Here is a 7,772-nt window from a genome sequence, read left to right on the forward strand (position 1 = left end):
TTTTAGTTTTACATATGCTTTGATTGTTTGGGCACAATTGTTCAAAAGAAACGTGATCGGATTTCGGTTATCGGATTTCAGCTATCGGATTGGATCAAATCTTGAAAATGGGTTGTTCAAAGGGAAACAAGGATCCTGAAATTGGATTAGATCACATGATCTATTCTTGGTTTTGATCTGGATAAAACCTTCACTTTGTGTCGTTCAAAATTTTTGAGTTGGATTGGAATAAATTTGATGCATAAAATTAGGATTACCCTGTGCTGTAACATTATAGTGTGCTAACCTCCACAACCCAACAGTATTCTAACAATACTTGATTCTACAGGACTATTTATTTGTTGTGGATAAACACAAACAACTTGAGAAACATTGCCAAAGTGCGGCCCTTTTTAACTCAACAAGATGCAGAAAAACTAATTCACGCCTTTATCACTAGCAGGTTAGACTACTGCAATGCACTTTTCACTGGTCTTCCCAAAAAACATCTAAAGAAATTGGCACTCATACAGAACTCTGCGGCTAGACTTTTAACTAAGACTAAGAAGAGAGAACACATCACCCCTGTGTTGGCTGAACTGCACTGGCTCCCTATTTCCTATAGAATTGATTTTAAGGTTATGTTAATTACTTACAAAGCTCTGAATGGCACAGCACCTTCATATATCTCTGAGCTTTTAATATCTTATCAACCACAAAGGAAACTTAGATCATCCAATTCTAATCTTTTAATCGTACCCAAAGTGCTCCACAAACAAAGTGGAGAAGCTGCTTTTATCCATTATGCCCCCAAACTATGGAACACCCTGCCTCTGTACATCAAGCAGGCGAGTTCAGTAAATATTTTTAAAAAAGATCTGAAAACATACCTGTACAGGAAAGCTTTTAGTTAACTCGTCTTATCCTGTAGACTACTTTTTCAGATTATTCTACATCTGCTGCTATTGGAGGGCGCAGCCAGCCAGAAGCAGATGGGCTCCCCCTATTAAGTCAGGTTCTGCTCAAGGTTTCTTCCTGGAATATGGGAGTTTTTCCTTGCCACAGTTGCCATATGGCGTGCTTGTGGGGGGTAAGAGGGTTAAGGCTGCCAGTCTTATGACATGTCATTTTCTATATTTTTGATATGTTGCTGAGTGGATCATAAACGGCCCCAGCAATGAAGAAATGTGATTGATAATGACTGACTGACTATTATTTTGTTACATGCTTCAAATGTAAAGCACTTTGAGCTGCATTCTGTGTATGAAAGGTGCTATACAAATAAAGCTTATTATTATTATTATTATTATTAAGATGAAGGGTTTGATAATGGAAGGCAGTGTTTCCCACAGAATTGAATTGTATTTGTGGTGGTGGGTTCTGTGTCGGAGTCAATAAGATAAACAGCGTATAATTATACAGTTATACTTGCCTTGCACTACAAGTCCATATTGACAAGTAGCTGTAATGCTGTAATGTTATAGTGTGCTAACCTCCACAACCCAACAGCATTCTATTCTAGTATGCTAACCTCCACAACCCAACAGTATTTTAACACTAATGCTTCAGGTGGGATTTGAACTCTCAACATAAGGATGACCAGTACAAGGCATTATCCCACTAAGCCACTGTCAATCCTACATCTTTGCCAGTCACATTCACATGGTGAAAATGTGTATTGGTAAACACACAAGAAAAACTCCAAGTATACATTTGACAATAAAATGAAGGGCTTTCCTGAAAGAGAACACCTGAAAACGTTTGGAAATTCTGGGACAATTAGACATTTGTAGAGAAGAACAGTAATGGATGAAATATAAATATGATAGACTTAATGATGAAGGAAAAATAGTAAAAAAGAAGTTCCCCTATATGTCTTCGAGTGTGTCAGCATTCTGATTCTTGGCAACTAATGAGTGTGAATGTTGATTGCCTGATGTCATTCAGGTGCTGTTCAATGGTGTGACTCTTCAATAACCAATAGCATGTGCATCTTGAGCCTAAAGCTCTAGCAGGATTTGAACTCTCAACCTAACAAACACCAGCACTAGGCATTATCCCTCTGAGCCACTAACAATCCGACATAATAGGCAGTCACATTCACATGGTGAAAATGTGTGTTGGTAAACACACAAGAAAAACTCCAAGTATACATTTGACAATAAAATGAAGGGCTTTCCTGAAAGAGTACACCTGAAAACTTTTGGATATTCTGGGGCAATTAGACATTTATAGAGAACAGTAGTAATGGATGAAATATAAATATGATAGACTTAATGATGAAGGAAAAATAGTAAACAAAGAAGTTCCCCTATATGTCAGAGTGTGTCGGCATTCTGATTCTTGGCAACTAATGAGTGTGAATGTTAATTGCCTGATGTCATTCAGGTGCTGTTCAATGGTGTGAATCTTCAATAACCAATAGTATTCGAGCTAGAGCCTAAAGCACTACCGGGGATTCGAACCCTCAACCTAACAAACACCAGCACTAGGCATTATCCCACTGAGCCACTGACAATCCTACATATTGGGTAGTCACATTCACATGGTGAAAATATGTGTTGGTAAACACACAAGAAAAACTCCAAGTATATATTTGACAATAAAATGAAGGGCTTTCCTGAAAAAGTACACCTGAAAACTTTTGGATATTCTGGGGCAATTAGACATTTATAGAGAAGAAAAGTAATGGATGAAATATAAATATGATAGACTTAATGATGAAGGAAAAATAGTAAACAAAGAAGTTCCCCTATATGTCATAGAGTGTGTCGGCATTCTGATTCTTGGCAACTAATGAGTGTGAATGTTAATTGTCTGATGTCATTCAGGTGCTGTTCAATAGTGTGAATAATCTTCAATAACCAATAGCATGTGCATCTTGAGCCTAAAGCTCTAGCAGGATTCGAACTCTCAACCTAACAAACACCAGCACTAGGCATTATCCCACTCTGCCACTGACAATCATACACATTCAGCAGTCACATTCAAATGGTGAAAATGTGTGTTGGTAAACACACAAGAAAAACTCCAAGTATACATTTGACAATAAAATGAAGGGCTTTCCTGAAAGAGTACACCTGAAAACTTTTGGATATTCTGGGGCAATTAGACATTTATAGAGAAGAACAGTAATGGATGAAATATAAATATGATAGACTTAATGATGAAGGAAAAATAGTAAACAAAGAAGTTCCCCCATATGTCATAGAGTGTGTCGGCATTCTGATTCTTGGCAACTAATGAGTGTGAATGTTAATTGTCTGATGTCATTCAGGTGCTGTTCAATAGTGTGAATCTTCAATAACCAATAGCATGTGCATCTTGAGCCTAAAGCTCTAGCAGGATTCGAACTCTCAACCTAACAAACACCAGCACTAGGCATTATCCCACTCAGCCACTGACAATCATACACATTGAGCAGTCACATTCAAATGGTGAAAATGTGTGTTGGCAAACACACAACATCAAGAAAATTCCTAGCATACATTTGACAATAGAATTAAGGGCTTTATAAAAAAGAGTACATATCTGAAAATGTGCACTGTTAATGGTATCCACCTAATGATGGTTGTATGGTTGTTATCCAAGAAAAAAAAATTACTCATATAGGAATATAGGTGATATAGGAGAAATGGGCTGAGTGGTCGAACTTTATTGGCCTATATCTCTGAAATGGAACAACGTATCCAAATTATTGTGATAACTTTTGTGAGGCTTTGTCTAAACATTGTCTGTGAGAATTTTGGTGAAGATTTGATAATTTTTGAAGCCTGTGAAACTTTTTATGATGTTTGGCTTTTCTCTGAAATTGTGGCAAAAGTAAACATTTTTAGAGCATAAGACCAGGGTGAAAAAGATGCATCTGAATGTAGAGATTAATATGATGAAAGAATTTTGAGTCTAGGTGAATCTGGTAAGGAGAAATAAGCGTTTTTGACAAGAGCGCCACCTTTGGGTGCAGTACACCAAATTTGGGTTATGGGTAGTGGGGGGTACTGGTAACAATACTTGAAAATGTCAAGTTTCTAGGACTTACGGTTTATAGGAATATAGGTGATCTAGGAAAAAAGGCCTAAGTGGTCTAACTTTATTGGCCTATATCTCTGAAATGGAACAAAATATCAAAATTCTGAGCGATAACTTTTGTGAGGCTTGGTCTAAACATTGTCTGTGAGAATTTTGGTGAAGATTCGATTATTTTTGAAGAGTGTTAAACTTTTTATAATGTTTGGCTTTTCCATGAAATTGTGGAAAAAGTAAACATTTGTAGACCATAAGACCAGGGCCAAAAAGATGCATCTGAGTTTAGAGATTAATATTCTGAAAGAATTTTGAGTCTAGGTTAATCTGGTAAGGAGAAATAAGCATAATTAACTTTTTTTTTCAATAGCGCCACCTTTGGGTGCAGTACCCCAAATTTTGGGTTATGGGTAGAGGGGGGTACTGGTAACCATACCTGAAAATTTCAAGAGTTTTGGAGTTACGGTTTAGGCTGCAGTATGACTTTTACAGAATTTTGGCCAAAAAATGAACGGTACAGAAACAATAGGGTTCCTGCAGCTACGCTGCTCGGACCCCTAATAAGAAGAACAAATAGAAACACAATGGGTGCCTTCGCAGCTTCGCTGCTTGGCCCCCAATAAAGATATTACGAAATACATCTCACAATGAGTAGTTATTCACCATCATTTGCAAATTGGTAATGACAGAGAGGCAAATATGAACCACAGCGGAAGACGCACTGTCACGATATGTAAGCAACTCCTCTGCAGGATAAGCATTTTTTATTCAGTCATTCGAACATTATTGGGGTAAGTGTTGCTTTTTCCAGGCTGTTTTTGATGGAATTATTACGTTTATTTAGTTTAGTAATTAGTTACATTTCTCTAACTAAGACTATGGGACAGTGGTGGTATGCTGCAGAGTTTGTGAGTGTCATTAACTAGCATTAGTGGTAGTATAACTGTTAACGTAACATAAATTATGTTGTTGACGTTAGCTTGCTACCAGTCTATGGATGGTTAGAACCAGAGCCATAAAGGTACCTTTATATGGCTCTGGTTAGAACTAGCCAACATTAATGTTAGACAGCTTCTATTTGTTCTAATGTCTCGCCTTCTCACATTTTCTCACAATTTGTCAGACTGTCAGATATTTAACGTTAGCTTAACAACGTGTGAGTGAGTCATATCACAATTTACGATTGTTGTTACGATAGCGTTATAGGCCTATCTATCATACGTTGTTAGGATAGTTTACAATGTTGACAGTCATATCATAATTGTAAATCACAAAGTTATTACAATTGTGCTCCGTTTAAAAGATGGCATCAAGAAAAGAAGACATCGGGCAAGGAGTGGTATGTCAACTTAAAAAGTATGCCAACACAGGGACCTGGCCCTAAGGTGAAAAAGTGGCATGACCTCTATTAAAAGGTTAGTTTACAGTACTCTATGTGTTCTTTAGGCTATTGTGTTAACAGACTCACTGGATCAATAGGAAAAGTGAGCTAATAACCAGTGAATGAAAACCAGTGTAATTCACCTGTCTTGTGTCTTAGTATGCATGTCTGTTACAGATTAAGAAATGTCCAGAGCAGCTTAGGGGCCAGACACTTTTTATGGGTCAGGGTCAGCATACATGTGCATGTGATTTCCACTCTGCTGAGGTAATGTGTGTCACTTATTATTCTGACAGCAGTATTGATATGTTTGGTGATGATTTAAAGTGATTCTTCAGCCTAAAAGTGCAACACCAGCTCTCAAGGCCACAGGTGTCACACCATCAGGTTCAGGTCTGACCGCTCATAAGGCCACAGGTGTCACACCAGTAGCTCCTCCCGCTGCTGCACCTGGACCATCAGGCACTTCCCCTTTCAAGCCCTGGAAAGTGCTTGATAAACTGGTGAGTCAAGTCCTGCCTATTCTTTTATCAAACAATATTATTGTATTATTTTCTATTCACACTTGCCTAATATTCTAATCTTTTAATACTTTGCATTAACATTTTACCCTTATGATCTGGTTTTACTTTACTTTGGTCAGTGATACTCAATATTTTATTCCTTTTCAGTTGACAAGACCAGTTGCTGGACTGGCACATCCGAAAACATCACCTCCTGCTCAGGTAAAAAAAAAATGGCCACATAGCCCATATTCAGCAGTATACGAATCACGTATGATTAACTATTCATTCATTACTCTGAACCTTCAAGTCCTGTGAGTGTTTTCTTTATCGTGTAGAGTGATTCGGACATTATTCATCTCTTTATTTGCTCTCGATGTCTCTCTCACACACACAGACAGACACTCACTTTCTTTGTGTGTGTGAATCAGACTTCCATTAGTGTGGCCCCCACCAACAGACATCTTGCTGTCATGTGTCAGGACCCAGCTGCATCCTCCATCCAAGCTTTTGGACATTGACCCCCACTATACTACTCCCTTCTTTGCCCTCCCTGCTGCCTCCTCCATCGCCACTGGCCCCGCCACCTCCTCCATCGCCTTGTACACTGGCCCTGTCGCCTCTAACTCCTGCTCTGTTGGTCCAGCCATCAGAACTGGTAAGTAAGCTATTACTTAAGACTGAAATGATCCTACATTACTCATATAACTAAACTATGCCATACTACATGTATGTAAATTAGTAATTCATCATATGAATATGATTGTCTCCCTCATAACTTTTACTCATTATGTTTTTATTTACTATATTATTTCAGGCTGTAGACGAACATAACATGCCAGGCATGGACAAGGTGGAAAGCCTAGCTGAGTTCCTGGTGGATCTGCGTCATGAGCCATCCTTGACCCTTACCAACCAGCAGGCTGGCAGAATTGTAAGTCTGTGGCAGAACCTGTTGCCATATGACCAACAACGTGTGGCCTTTGCTGCACGGTACCAAGAACGACTCAACCAAGGACGGTTCCGTTCTCCTAAAAAGAAAAAGGACTTCACACCAGGAGTGCTACTTTGCAGCTGATTTCCTACTCCAGCCTTTCCCTACTCCAGTTGTTTTTACCCTCCCTCAGAGCCCAGCCACAGGCACTGTTTTTTCCCTTTCATCTGCTCCCTCAGTGCATCCCAGACCTCCTGCTATCCCACAACAGCCCTCACCTGGCCCACAGAAACCCACCTCCAAGGCCAAGTTTAATAAATGAACAGTGGAGGTGAATTCATGCCGGAAATGTGGACAGTTCCGGACAAAGGCAACTGGCCACAGTTAGTATAAGGGCACTATACAGCCCAAATACAGAGCCTCTGTCAAAAGAGCAGTGGCTGAAAGAAATGAAGAAAAGTAATTTGTAAATGTGTACACTACTTTTTTGAGGTTGTTTGTAGGATTGTTCATATGTTCATATGTTTTCATGTTATGTGTGTGTGTGTGTGTGTGTGTGTGTGTGTGTGCAAATAAATACATTTTAATTGGTTTTCATTGTGTCTTCTGCATTGTTTTTTGTCAAGAGGTATTTAGATTCTTGTACAGATTCTGCATAGTGGTTTAAATCAGATAAAATATGTGCAATATCTAAAGTATTATAATTTATTAAATTATACATTTGAAATGGTGTGATATTGTTATCTTATAACATTTGTTAAAAGAAATAAGGTGCAGGTTGGAAAGAGGGAGCTTTACAGACAATGAAATTAATTGTAAAGTAATTATCACAAATTACTGACACATTGTAGCCTGGGTTTTCCCATGCTGCCTTACGCGCACAATTTTATTCACGCTGCTAGGCAGCCTGGATTCTATGGACTTCGTTTTCACCTCAACGAAGGAACCAATC

General features: G+C 38.6%; 1 long non-coding RNA gene across 4 annotated transcripts; it reads left to right on the forward strand.

The window, feature by feature from the left end:
• The first annotated feature begins 4,626 nt into the window (after positions 1-4,626).
• Positions 4,627-7,381, forward strand: LOC143105913 (uncharacterized). 4 transcript variants are annotated; one of them, XR_012983573.1, is made up of 5 exons: positions 4,627-5,417; positions 5,680-5,886; positions 6,055-6,108; positions 6,318-6,544; positions 6,704-7,381. It is a non-coding gene; the product is annotated as an uncharacterized LOC143105913 (long non-coding RNA). The 4 variants fall into 4 exon arrangements; XR_012983572.1 differs by having other exon boundaries at positions 5,711-5,886; positions 6,284-6,544; XR_012983571.1 differs by having other exon boundaries at positions 5,711-5,886.
• Positions 7,382-7,772: the final 391 nt, after the last annotated feature.

The sequence above is a fragment of the Alosa pseudoharengus genome, unplaced genomic scaffold, assembly GCF_046254945.1.
Source record: "Alosa pseudoharengus isolate Yale_2024_CS ecotype anadromous, Long Island Sound unplaced genomic scaffold, YU_APseudo_1.1 YU_APseudo_1.1_scf_6, whole genome shotgun sequence".
Taxonomy (NCBI): Eukaryota; Metazoa; Chordata; class Actinopteri; order Clupeiformes; family Clupeidae; genus Alosa; species Alosa pseudoharengus.